The sequence below is a fragment of the Pteropus alecto genome, unplaced genomic scaffold (genome assembly GCF_000325575.1).
Source record: "Pteropus alecto unplaced genomic scaffold, ASM32557v1 scaffold7, whole genome shotgun sequence".
NCBI classification, from domain to species: Eukaryota; Metazoa; Chordata; class Mammalia; order Chiroptera; family Pteropodidae; genus Pteropus; species Pteropus alecto.
The window spans coordinates 31,896,513-31,904,795 of record NW_006494614.1 but is presented as its reverse complement, the minus strand read 5'-3'; the positions used below and the strand labels follow the sequence as shown (position 1 = coordinate 31,904,795).

At 34.8% G+C, this 8,283-nt stretch overlaps 1 protein-coding gene across 1 annotated transcript in view; it reads left to right on the top strand.

Moving 5' to 3' along the window:
* FAM83B (family with sequence similarity 83 member B) overlaps positions 1-8,283 on the top strand; it is a 56,074-nt gene that overhangs the window by 19,765 nt on the left and 28,026 nt on the right. The gene's annotated exons all lie outside the window — the stretch shown is intronic.

Below are 8,283 nucleotides of genomic sequence, written 5' to 3'. Positions count from 1 at the left end.
TTATTATTATTATTATTATTATTATTATTATATTCCTGTTAAACATTACTGCATTTCTTCCCATGTCCTCTCTCTGAGAACTTTTAGGCTACTTATTACTTTCCAACAGACTTGGGGCAACTTCACCAGCTACTACAGCTGTGCACTGGCTTGGCAGTGACACACCATGTGACCTAATGGAAAACAACAACAGCATCTGGGTAGTAGGGAAACCACAGATGGGAAACAACTGTGGTTACAATGATTAATCTGAAACAATATTTATAATCTTCTTGCTGATAATGAAAACCTTGATTGCCTTGTTAAGCTTTCTGAGAACTTTAAATGTTATAAATATGAAAGCCCTTAAATGAGGTTAAAATTTCTGACAGTTACTTACATATTATTGTATTTTCTATAAATAGAATATAGAGACTTAGGCTAAAAACATTTTCTTAGAAGTTTTGATTAGAAATTCTAATAACAATTTCCATTCGAAAAATTCTGCAGATGAAAAAGACAAAGGAACACAAAAAATCAACTGTTCAGTTAGCCGTCAGATTTAGGTCAAAGTGTTTAAGCTTTTGTTTGGCCAGGTTATATTCTGGGACTTCTTAGTCACTCGTATTTTTAAAAAAAATATTTATATTTTTGTTTTATGGACAAGTAGGATAATGTGACAGCAAGAAAGAAGAAGATATCTAACAGAAGAATTAAATAGCTCTCGTGCCAGTTCACATCCGGCAATATTTTTGGCAAGTAAGCACAGATTATATATAAAATAGAAATAGTGCCTGTTCTGTTTTTTTAATGAGACACCTTAAAGTTTAAGGAATTTTGGTGTTATAATTATAGCATAATCAAATAAAACAATTATTTGGGCCAAAGGAAAAACCTGATTAAGGAAAATATCTGATTTTTTATACATTTTTTTATCTAGCATTATCAGTATCAGGAAGAGGGAATCATCCCTTCTACCCTACTTGAGTTCTAGTAGCCAGCCTTCTAACAAAATTGGTACAGGCAGAATGACAGAAGAAAATCGCAAGTTTTATTACTGTTACACAGGAGAATAAAAGAATAATTTTCTGTGAGAGAAGTGGAGCAGGCCATTTATATGCCCTTTATGTAAAGAAACAACAAATTTCTAGAGATTTGAAAGACAAAAGAGTACAGGTTTTAGGGTACCCAGTAAGGAATTTAAGTAGAATGTCCGCTTTGGGCAGTAAATTAGTAAAAGTAACCAGAGAGTGTTCACAGAGGCTTCTGAGCTCTGGATTCTCTATCTTTGGCCATAAAGCGGTTCTCTTTCTTATCTGATTTCTCATTACCCCTTTTATGGCACAGAGGGCACATTTCACACAACATCTTCTACATTTAGAGAGACAGAGGAGAGTCAGGGAGCTCCTCTGGCTCAGGCTGCTTCTCAAGTGATTTTAATTCAAAATAAACAATATGCCATTGTGGGATATTTGGGGGCAACCTGCCCTGTGCCCCATATAAGACATTCCCTAAATCATGATATCTCTTATATACCTTGGTTGTATATAACTAACACATTTCTTTCCTTAGAGTGGCTTATGTTATTAACTTCCTCCACATTTGGATGTTTAAAATTTTTGGCTTAAGCAGAGTTTCCAAGTATCCGACATTACATACATACATACATACATACATACATACATACATACGTACATACATACATTCATCCCCTGGGAATTAATCCTTGAGGTCGACAGAAGCTTCTGGCTACTGGAAACTGTCTATTGCTGCTATCTGATGTCCTCCTGGCTCAGGAAATAATTCTGTTTGCCCCTCAGCCATATAGAAATGACAGAGTTCCTTGGGAGACTTATCACTAGCTCTCTTGGGTATAAGGCAGGCTTGGGTACTCTCAACACTTGGTGAAGACTCAGACATGGCAATGGCTGGTGTTTGGAGGTCATTTGTTACTTGCCTAGAATTGAGACGAAGGCCAGAAAGAACGAAGAGCTGCCTGTCACCAGTTTACAATCACTGTCTTCTGGACATTTCCACCCGAGTATTTCATATATGTTAAACTTAGTACTTTCCCGACTGAACTCCGTATCTCTACCCTTCCTTCCAAATCGGATATTGCATTTATATTTTCCAACTAGGATAATGATATCATCATTTTATCATGTGTTAAAAATCATAATCTTGAAATTAATATTTAAACTCCTTTCTCTCCCGCATACCTTCCACTACCACTATTCAAATTTTTATCAAGATGTGTTGAGTCTTATCACCACCATATGCCAAATTGGCACTGTCTGCACTCTGTCCCCAGTGCCGTCTGCTGTACTTTAGGCTTTCATGGTCTCTTGCCTGGACTGTTTTGGGAACCTCTTTACTTATCTCTCTGTTCTCTGCTAGTGTTCCTTCCTGTTGATTTCTTTTCAACCTTCAAGTTTTAATTAACTTGTCTTCTCTGCTAAGCATTTCCCGAGTTAATTCAGTATTACCTCCCATGCTCCCATGGACATCTTTATAACAGTTGCTCTGTGATTCAAATCTTTGTTTTTGTCCTTGTTTCTCCAACTAGACTTGGAAGTCCTTGTGAGAGGAACTTTATCTTATACACTTTAAAATTCCTAGCGCATAGTAAATGGCTCCCATATTTCTTAAGTACAGGTGAGAAATAGAAATAGAAAAGGTGAGTTCTGATTAGCCATAAAATCTAAATTAGTGGTATAAATCGATAAAGTAGAAATTAAGAAGGCCATATTATTATATTTTAAACAGACATTACATTCAGCATTTGTGTGAGTGGGAGAATAGGTTTGAGGTTTTCCCAAACAAGTCTCTTTTAAGCATTTTAAAAATCATAAACAGTGACAATTTTGCACTGTGATTTTAGGTGTAGTAGGAAATGCGGCAACTCTATGCCTGGTTCAAAATATACATTTTATCTTTTGTCATACTTAATAATCTTTTTCCTTGGTTCTGCTGGTGTTCTGTTCAAAAGCTAGTGGCAATTGCCAATTTGAATGCTGTTCAAATGTTCTCACATTTTGGTGACTGAAGATAAGTTGAGCTCCAGGGCCAAATGAGCTAGAGTACACTTCTTATGCATAATGAAATTAAGTGATTTAGGTTAAAACAAGCAAATTAAAACCTGATATATAAAACAGGCTAAAATAGTTTATCCCTTGATATATATACCTACATATATATAACAAACACATGTATATATGTACGTATACATACATAATATATAGTTTATAGGTTATTACAAAATGCAGTATCATTTAAAATCAACTAAGATTTTATGAAAATGCACATTTGATGTGTAAAATATAATTATGTACATGAAGTTATTCATGTAGTAATTATTATAGCATACTTCAGCTTAATGGTAGGGTTTTCAGCTTTTAGTATCTTCATGTAAAATACAAGGCACAACTTAGAAGCAAGAATAAAGGACTTAACCATCTTTAGATCATTGCCTTTCGGTAGAGGAAAGTAATGGGAAGACAGTATGGTACCCTCAGTCTCATCCCACCCCGTGGCAGCATGTCAGTATCTCTGGGAGATTTGTGAACTGCTCATTCTCCCTGGCCCCAGCAGGCATCACCATGTATTAAGAAAGCTTTTACTTGACTGAAGTGTGGTATTCTTAAAGAATGCTGAGGTGGAAAAAAAATGAGTGTATTGCTGAAGAAGTCAGTAGTTGATATGATTTCTATTTCATATTTTAGAAATACCAAAAATATAATACCTTTAATATTTTACTACTCAAAATGAAGCATTTATAAAATAATAATTTTGGTGCCACAGATTCTGTCTTTGCTGTTCATCAAGTAAATGTTGATGACTGAGGGGATAAAAGGGATATATCAGTAACAATGTGTACGTATATATGTTAAGAAATATATATAGCAAATAAAATGCTTGATTTATGAAGGCCGAAGTGACTCTGTGCTTGCAGCTAAACGGTGGCATGCCTCAAATAAGTTTCTTTAACAAGAAAATGAAAGAGGCAGGAAAATTGGAAAAAAAGTGAGAGATGCTAAAACTAATGAGTATGATAGATCAAGTCATTCAGCTTAGTAAGAATAGCTGGGAAATGTGGATGAAGGATCTACATGTAACCACATGAATCTACACATGTAACCACTCAGGCACTGTTATACTCAGCATTCAAAGCAATTCTAGTAGTATATTCAGACATTAAAGGGCAACCATAGGTCAAAATTTTAATTTTTTCAATAGAGCATAACTGTTCTTTGACTTTCGTCAACTTTGCTGAGCTGTGGCAACAAAGGCTATTTGACACATGTATGAAAAGAACTGAGAATCTGCCATAACTAGCCAAGCCGGGATTCTTGAGTAGTCTAAGAACAAAAAGCCTGAAGGTTAAACATGACAAATGTCTCAGAATACAATTCATATTGACGCTGCTTTTTAGGCCATCATCCTTGAGTTCTGTTGCCCTCCTCTTAATACATTTAGCACATTTTCCTAGACTGGTAAGACCACTGGGATGGGAAAATTTGGTAAACATCCAAATCAATATAGAATCTCAGTAAGTAAAATTGTATCAGGTTTACAGTGTTGCTCACCACTATAAAAAATTGTGTATTGTTATCTTGAAACAAATGTGGTAAAGACTTAGAGTAAGGCAGAGGTGATTGTCTTATCTCCTGAAACCATTATTTATGTTAAAGTATTTCCTGTCATACAAAAGAATACACAACATCATACACAGAAAGAAGCCTTTAAAAATGTTGTGTTGACCCAGCATTGCCACAATATAGAAAGTTAATAAACTAATTTACATAGATTCTTATAAAAAATAGCACTGCTTCCTTTACTTATTCCTTTAATATTAAAACATAAAGAAAAGAAATAGCAGTTTCTGGCTGAAGTTATGCTGTTGAGGGTACTAAGTTCTACCTTGGAATGACTTTGAAGAGAAGTCAGTATTTTACATTCAGATCATTTGTATTAACCAGATTCGTAAAGAAGTAATTTAAGGTAATTAAGCACTTTGACAGGTTGATGTTTTTTTGTGGCAGGTGTGTCATTTATATGGAAAGTATCCAGTTTGACTGACAATATTCCCTTCCTTGAGTCCCTCTACTGCCTTCTTTTCAAGTCAACTGGTCTTTAGAGGTCAGCTGGTCTTCTCATCCATGAGTCTTTCTTATTTGGGGAACATAAAACTGACTTTATTTTCATTCATACTATGTGAATTTGCCACCATTTACCTGAACCACTTTCAGCACAGTTGTTTGCTTCTTCATCTACTCATAGCAAAGACATCGCATTATTGGGTCAAATATTGCTTCCTATACCTCTCTGTTTTTTTCTAACATTGACATCAAACTGCATTTTGTGAGATAACAGAGTAATTGTTTTCCATGATGTTGACTCCAGAAATGGAAAACTTTGTCCTCAAAAGCTCCCATGTTCTATTTCAGAGGCATCTGTGACTCTGTAAATCATGAGTTCACTTTTAGTAATTCTGGGTCATATTTTTATTGTTTTGACTCTACAATCTTCCAGAGGTGAAAATTTTGCAAGCCTGATTACCTGCTAGATGGAATTTCTTCTTATCTGGAGATATGTTGGTAGGAATTGGCCAAGTCTCTCATGATTTCAGTGAACTTTATTGTGATCTTAGTCTCTCTGAGAATTTTAATACATTTGTCTTGGTTATTGGGGAGGCTGCACATGCCTTTCTTAATCATTATAGCTAGCTTGTGTTTGACAATTTTCAATGCTTCCGTGTTTGTACTAAGATAAAAGGACTGTAGGATTCCAGGCAAACCTTCCTTATTTTGTGTAAGAGTCAGATTGTTCTTTTTATTTTATTTCTAATACTCTACTAATGATGTCTAAAATCATACATACAGAAATCTGTAGCTCACACAGGCAGGAATAAGTCTCATTGAGACATTTTTTTAAAGAATGCTAGTTACTGTATTTACTCTCACTATGCATGGGAATCTTGAAGGGCTCTTTAACTTCAGCCTTTAGGATAAAACAAAATGATTTGTTCAGAATGACTGAACTTCCAGTATGTAAAGTGAAATTTATATAGTTTAATTTCATAAATATTTACACAGATACATTTTGATAATAGAACTAGGCATACTTATAATATTAATACAATACAAGAGGTAGATAAAATACAATAAAAATAACCTGAACTAAATTTGTTGATTATAGTTGTAGTTTTTATCTATGTATATATCCTGTCTATTTCAACAATTGGGTTTAAATTCTACAATACCATTTTGAACCTGGATTATTTTCACCATTTTTTTCTCATTATATGGATGGACCATAATTGTAATGCCCCATTATTTATTGAACATTTAGATTGCTTACATATGTATATAATTATAGACAGTATAGTGCTGAACATATAAGTACATATATCTCTGATACAAATATCTATGATATTTAAATATCATATATTTAAATAACGTTTCTGCTTAGGATGAGTCCAGAGAATTGGTCTGGCATAGTAAAAGGGTATGGCTTGTTCCTCTCTTAACTGTAAAGAACATTATTGAATCATCATCTAGGAAAATTGTCTCAATTTATACTGCTGCTAAGATTTCATATTAGTATCTAACTTTTACTCACCATCTGCCAACATTGTGTTGTCAATCACTTCAAATTTTTGACATGATAATAGGTAAAACGTGATAGTTTAATTTGTAATCCTGTCTGGTATTGAGGTCTTGCACATCTCATGTTTATTGACCATGTTTTGGCTTTATTTTTCTATTGGAGTATTAGCTTCTATTTTCTTATTTCTTAACTTCATTAATGTAATACATTGTTATTCCTTAACTGTTCTAAAATCTTTATCAAAAAGTATCTTGAATATGTTTTTTGCTCATTCTTTTTTCTTTTTTTTTCTGTTTCACTGTTTTTTATATGTTTTTATTCTATAATAATATTACACTTTACAATTATTCTTTTCTCTGAGTTTTCTATATACTCACATTTTATTTTCCAGGCAAATAATAGAATCATTGTTCTGTATGCTTACAAGATATACTATGTAGTAGGTTCTAATATCACTTTCCAGATCCACTCCACTAAGGAATTAGTGTCAGCCCTTATCTAGTGTGACTAGGGGAAAAAGTTCTTTGTTAGGTGGGAAACTGCCCTGTGTACCCTAGATTATTACTGCCCCACCCCATTTGGCCAACATATTTCCTTCTTATTTTAAGTCTCCTATAAGTAATCACAAATAGTTTAAAGTGTTTGTTTACATGTTGTTCAGTGATGATTACTAAGTAATGAGTTATTGCCTTTAAAAAAATTGTAAGTGAAAGACCATTTCTTTCTCTTTTAAAATGTTCTAGTGTAGTTGGTCTTCTCAGCCCTAAATGGTGTTAGGGAGTGATGATCAGCAAATATGCTGATATGGAGGCAGTTCAACAAGTCTAACTCAGCAACAAAACTTGTTCAAAAACAGTGAGTAGAATTATATTCCAAAAAGTCTAGGGTGCCCAGTTGAGTGAATTTACAGATATTATCATTTCTACCTAGAAATAATACTTAAGTACAAAGTTTAAGTATTGTTCTAACCTTGATTATTGCCTCCTCAAAGCTTTCTAAGATAATTTAAGATAAACACTCCTCCACCATACCCTGTGTCAGCGCTGAGCTGATCGAGAAGGGAAGGCTTTGGTGGTGAGATGCCCAGTTGAAAGAATGCACGAGGAGCCGACATGAGAATGAAATGGCAGGCACTAACTTTACTGTGGGGAGCACACGCTTCTGGACCTCATGGACTTTATATACATCAGAGAACAGTAGTGGCATTCTGCCACACATGCGTAATAAAAGATAAACTGAGTCATACTTGCAAAAGTTAGGCGCCTTGCTACATTAATGTAGCATTTTAAATCTGGAGTTCTACCCCTAGTCGCGAGCCTGGATCACAGCCAGACCTGGGACCCACACCCTGCCTTCCCCTCCAGCCTCAATTTAATACCTCTCACAGTGTCTGACAGAGATGAGAGCTACTTACACATTTTTTTTTTTTAAATAAACAAGTGGATATGACCCCACCTCTGTCCATTCCAATTAGTGTTTGTTCCATGGGTGGGCCAAAAAGATTCTGAGTGTTAAAACAGTTAAGATTAAGGGATTCAGAGACCGAGTCAGTAGATGAAATTAGCACTAGAGCTGAGAGGCCAAGAAATAGTAGAAACCAGAGTCTAGCTCTGGTTACATGAAACTCAGTGCAAGCCAAAGTTGGCAGGATGGCGGTGGGAGGCAAAAACTAACTGTGGAGGAGCCAAGCCGTAA